This window comes from Macaca thibetana, chromosome 2, assembly GCF_024542745.1.
Source record: "Macaca thibetana thibetana isolate TM-01 chromosome 2, ASM2454274v1, whole genome shotgun sequence".
In the NCBI taxonomy this organism is placed as follows: domain Eukaryota; kingdom Metazoa; phylum Chordata; class Mammalia; order Primates; family Cercopithecidae; genus Macaca; species Macaca thibetana.
This window is the reverse complement of record NC_065579.1, coordinates 70,035,794-70,041,676: the sequence shown is the minus strand read 5'-3', so window position 1 is coordinate 70,041,676 and position 5,883 is coordinate 70,035,794. Positions and strand designations below refer to the sequence as shown.

General features: G+C 36.6%; 1 pseudogene; it reads right to left on the bottom strand.

Annotated features, from left to right (window-relative positions):
* Positions 1-4,529: 4,529 nt before the first annotated feature.
* Positions 4,530-5,252, bottom strand: LOC126948942 (phosphoserine aminotransferase-like; annotated as a pseudogene).
* Between the last annotated feature and the right edge of the window lie 631 nt (positions 5,253-5,883).

Below are 5,883 nucleotides of genomic sequence, written 5' to 3'. Positions count from 1 at the left end.
TTGCACTATGGTCTGAGAGACAGTTTGTTATATCTGTTCTTGTACATTTGCTGAGGAGTGCTTTACTTCCAATTGTGTGGTCAATTGGTCAAATTTGGAATAAGTGTGATGTGGTGCTGAGAAGAATGTATATTCTTAGATGTGGGGTGGAGAGTTCTGTAGATGTCTGCTTGGTGCAGAGTTGAGTTCAATTCCTGGATATCCTCATTAACTTCCATCTCGTTGATCTGTCTAATGTTGACAGTGGGGTGTTGAAGTCTCCCATTATTATTGTATGGGAGTCTGAGTCTCTTTGTAAGTGTCTAAGGACTTGCTTTATGAATCTGGGTGCTCCTGTATTGGGTGCATATATATTTAGGAGAGTTAGCTCTTCCTGTTGAATTGATCCCTTTACCATTATGTAATGGCCTTCTTTGTCTCTTTTGATCTTTGATGGTTTAAAGTCTGTTTTATCAGAGACTAGGATTGCAACCCCTGCTTTTTTTTTTGTTTTCCATTTGCTTGGTAGATCATCCTCCATCCCTTTATTTTGAGCCTATGTGTGTCTCTGCATGTGAGATGGGTCTCCTGAATACAGCAAACTGATGGGTCTTGTCTCTTTATCCAGTTTGCCAGTCTGTGTCTTTTTATTGGACCATTTAGTCCATTTACATTTAGGTTAATATTATTATGTGTGAACTTGATCCTGTCATTATGATATTAACTGGTTATTTTGCTCATTAGTTGATGCAGTTTCTTCCTAGCATCGATGGTCTTTACATTTTGGCATATTTTTGCAATGGCTGGTACCGGTTGCTCCTTTCCATGTTTAGTGCTTCCTTCAGGGTCTCTTGTAAGGCAGGCCTGGTGGTGACAAAATCTCTAAGCATTTGCCTATCTATAAAGCATTTTATTTCTCCTTCACTTTTGAAACTTAGTTTGGCTGGATATGAAATTCTGGGTTTAAAATTCTTTTCTTTAAGAATGTTGAATATTGGCCCCCACTCTCTTCTGGCTTGTAGGGTTTCTGCTGAGAGATCTGCTGTTAGTCTGATGGGCTTCCCTTTGTAGGTAACCCGACCTTTCTCTCTGGCTCTCCTCAACAGTTTTTGCTTCATTTCAACCTTGGTGACTCTGACAATTATGTGTCTTGGAGTTGCTCTTCTCGAGGAGTATCTTTATGGCATTCTCTGTATTTCCTGAATTTGAATGTTGTCCTGCCTTACCAGGTTGGGGAAGTTCTCCTGGATGATATCCTGCAGAGTGTTTTCCAACTTGGTCCCATTTCCTCCCTCATTTTCAGGCACCCCAATCAGATGTAGATTTGGTCTCTTCACATAATCCCATACTTCTTGAACGCTTTGTTCATTTCTTTTTCCTCTTTTTTTTCTTTAGACTTCTCTTCTCACTTCATTTCATTCATTTGATCCTCAATCACTGATACTCTTTCTTCCAGTTGTTCGAGTTGGTTATTGAATTTTGTGCATTTGTCACGTATTTCTCATGTCATGGTTTTTATCTCTGTCAGTTCATTTATGGCCTTCTCTGCATTGATTATTCTAGTTATCCATTCTTCCATTCTTTTTTCAAGATTTTTAGTTTCTTTGTGCTGGGTACATAATTCCTCCTTTAGCTCTGAGAAGTTTGATGGACTGAAGCCTTCTTCTCTCAACTCGTCAAAGTCATTCTCCCTCCAACGCTGATCTGTTGCTGGCGGTGAGATGCATTCCTTTGGAGGGGGAGATGCACTCTTATTTTTTGAATTTCCAACTTTTCTACCCTGCTTTTTCCCTATCTTTGTGGTTTTATCTGCCTTTGATCTTTGATGATGGTGACATACTGATGGGGTTTTGGTGTGGGTGCCCTTCCTGTTTGTTAGTTTTCCTTCTAACAGTTAGGCCCCTCAGCTCTAGGTCTGTTGGAGATTGCTTGAGGTCCACTCCAGATCCTGTTTGCCTGGTTATCAGCAGCAGAGGCTCAGTTGAAAATGCCGAAATCACCCGTCTTCTGTGTCGCTCGCGCTGGGAGTTGGAGACTGGAGGTGTTCCTATTTGGCCATCTTGCTCCGCCCCCAGATATTCATCTTCTAAGCCATTAGTTTCAAATAAAGTAAGTGATAATAGTTTAAACTTACAGTTTTACAGTACTATAGTTTAAAAAATAATCTTTTTAAACACACAAAGCACACAATAACTTTATATATTTAAAAATTGTTCATCTTTATTTCCTTTAGTTAGTAATTACCATTGTTTATAATTCTTTAAGTGATAATATGTCAGTAATTTTCATTAACCTTGAAAATGGAGTCAAAATGAAGTTTAGAAATTTGGCAATAACATAGTGCCTATACTGGGTATTTATGTCCTAAGAAAAGCGAAATAGAGCTGTTAATTTAGATTAAAATATTCTAAAATACTAACAGTTAATGTAAATCATATGTTATATTATTACTCTTTTAGTAAATATGATGAGAAGTTATGGTGTGGAGTTGTTCCAAGGAATTAAAAATGAAATGAAGAAAATTAAGAAATAAAGATCAAACTGAAGAATGGATCTCAAGGAACTTTTAATTTATTAAGAATTGAACAATAATTATTGATAACCTAATATTAAATAATTCCCAGTTAAAATATCTTCCCAAGTTATTATTTACCACATTACCTGGTTAGTTTACTACTTATTATAATAAAAACATTTTTTATAATCCGAAATAATGCTATTTTGTTTTTTAGAGGTTTTATTTTATATCTTACTGCTGGCTCCACATGGGAAATAAGTTGCATCATGCAGATTTCTGTTTTATTTATACAGTTTGGAATCAATGGCACTTAATTCATGGTCAGACAGAGAATAGGTAGTCAAATATTCTAATGAAATAATTAATGACTGCATTAATTATGTAAAGTTCCTTGCACATGTTCTTGGAAAATAATGCAACTTTGTTTTTAGTGTAGGAGAATTTCAATTGCCTGCCTTTAATATAATCTGGATTTGTAACATATAGGGCAGATATGTATACCTTAACTTCGGTATTCTACCTGTATTTATTTCATTTTCTTCTCATGTTCAAGGCAGACTATTATTTTCATTCTTTTCTCTTATTCAGGTATTTTGTCATGTCTCTATTTTCTTACTTTGAGGTGATTGGTGTTTTTAGGATTTTTATTTCTAAATGTAAAGAGCAATTGGGTTGGGGAAGACTAGTTTTTAAGAGAAAGAGTTAGCAAGAGAAAGTTCTATAAATTCATGGATGCTGTGATACTCACAGATACTCTCCAGAAATAAGATTTATTGTTCAGTCCTCTACTCTCAGCACTCTTTAGGAATTGTTTCAGTTGAAGAGAGTCATCTGACTCAGGGTCGTAGCCTCTCCATACTATTTTTGGAACTCTTCACATGGTTTTATGAGGTTCCTTTAAGATCACTTGATTTGTCTCTTTGTCCATTCATTTTGTTTTCCTCTCCGTTCTAGAGGAATTAATTCAAGCACACTTCAAAATATAACTACTGCATGCAAAACTTCACTTTACACTCTGCTTTCAGGGGAAACCAACTTGGAAATGTTAACACAGCGTTTTTGTCAGAAAGAAAACACTTAGATGAGATTTTGAACTGAATTAAATATCTCCCATCTGGAAATGAGGATTCCATAACCATGGTGTGGAGCAGAGAGCTCCTGACCCAAGGTAGCAGTGCAATTGTTAACATGCTCTCCTGTGATAAACTGGGATGATATAATTGGTGGGGATATGTAAACTGGGTATTGCATCAGTCCTTGGAGAACTATAGGGGAAATAATAATACTGAGTACAGTAGAATTGCTCTGTTTAATTACTTTGGGAAAAAATAACAAAAAACAGAGCAATTAATTGGTAACTAATGCTAACCGTAAAGGTAAAAGCCAAGTCTCCTTATTATTGTGCAAAGAAGATCTCATCTTCTACATTGGGTAGGAAGAGAAAGATGAGGACCAGGTCCATACTTAATTGTAAGAATACTTGACCTCTAAAGAAAGTCCCATGGTTGAATATTCACACAGAAACTCTGGGAAATGGGGCAGAAACACTGGTGGAATGGCTTCTAGAAATATCAAAATGTACTAGCACATACAGACTGCAGTAAGCAGAATAATGTCCACAAAAGATATTCTAAGCTCCTAAACCTTTGGTATGTTTGGTTGTATAGAAAAGGGGAATTAATGCTTCTGACAAGATTAAGATTGTTAATAAGTTGACCTCTAAGAGGTTATCCTAAATTACCTTGGTAGGCATAATGTAATCACAAGAGACTTTAAAAGTGAAAAAAGAAAAGCAACAAGAAGATTTCTTAAAATGCTTCCAGTTCAAGTCAGAATTAAGGTGAATATTAGGTCCCACCAGTTTTACAGAGCTGTAGATGTTTTGCTGTTGTTCTTTCAAAAAAGAAGAATCTACAATAAACATGTTCATTTGAGAAAAATATTGTGTTTGTTAACTTTTTATAGCCATTCCCAAGTTACTTTAAACTTTGTATGTTGTTCAAGAACAGAGTATATCCTGGTTAGGATGTGTTCATAGCTGATGCATCTCTAAAAAATTTTTCATGAAGGCAGCTAGCTTCTGAACATCTTCAGTAGTGACAGCATTATACAGAGAGGCCCTGATACCTCCCACACACCTATGCCCTTTCAAGGACACCATATTGAGTTCAAGAGCTTTATCAATAAATCGTTTTTTCTAAAGCATCATTTCCTTTGGCATTGCCTACGCGGAATGGAATATTCATCTTGCTTCTATTTCCGGGCTCCACTGGACATACGTAGAATCCTTAAGAATTATCAGTAATCTCATAAATCATTTGGGATTTGATGGAGCTAAGCTGCTCCATGGCCGCGGTAGCTCCATTGTTTTTAATCCACTCCAGGACCATGACGTAGATGCTGAAACATGGAGGCGTGTTGTACAAGGAGCTGTTTCCAGCTTGCGCTTTGTATTCCAGGACCGAGGGGCACTCTCGGAGGGCAAATCCCAGCAGGTCATCGTGGACAATCACCACGGTGACCCCAGCAGAGCCAACATTCTTCTGAGCACCAGCAAATTGCCTTTGTTGCTACTTCTTCTAGTTAGATTTCAAACTTGCCTGTGGACTTAATAATGCAAGTTACAATTTATTATTTCTGGAGTCATGGTAACACACAGCATAGAGGGTAGGTTGGGCCCTCTAGGTGCTGAATCTAGACATCTGTGGGGTCTCCTGGGTTCAGCGGCTGTTGATTCAAGGTCAACATTGACCATTGGAGGAGTGGTTTAAGAGGAGTTAAAGCAAAGGGCAAACTGTAGATAGATCTTTATACTGTTATTACAAGAGAAGTGACATACTTTATATATGTTTATATTAGCCAGGTCTGTTTTTAATACTATATACTTTATACTTCTATACGTTTTTATTTATAATAATACTGTTATCACTGATACATGTAGACACTTTTAGAATTTATTAAATCCTTGACCTTGTGCATTATTCCATTAGCAACAGTTACACCCCATCCCCAGTCTTCCCCTTCCTCTTTTTAAGCTGTTTTATGAAAAAGGTCTAGAAGTTCTTGATTCATGTTTACCATTCTTTCCAAAGGTAGAAGAGAAAGTTGATTGGTTGGTTGTTTTTCAGTTAAGCCATTAAACTAAACATTAAACATTTCTGTTAAATTACCTTATCCTTTGTTCTCTTGACTGCTTTCTTTGTAATGTTTGATGACAAGAGAGATACTTTGCTGAAAAGTCTTTTCCCTAGTGTTTATCTATTGTCAGTATTTTATGTTGAATATGTAAAGAACATTAAAGTCCTAAAACATCTGAAAAAAAAAAAAGTGAAAGAAGAAAGAACCACATAGATGGTAGCATGGGAATTTGGGCAATGGTGCTGCTG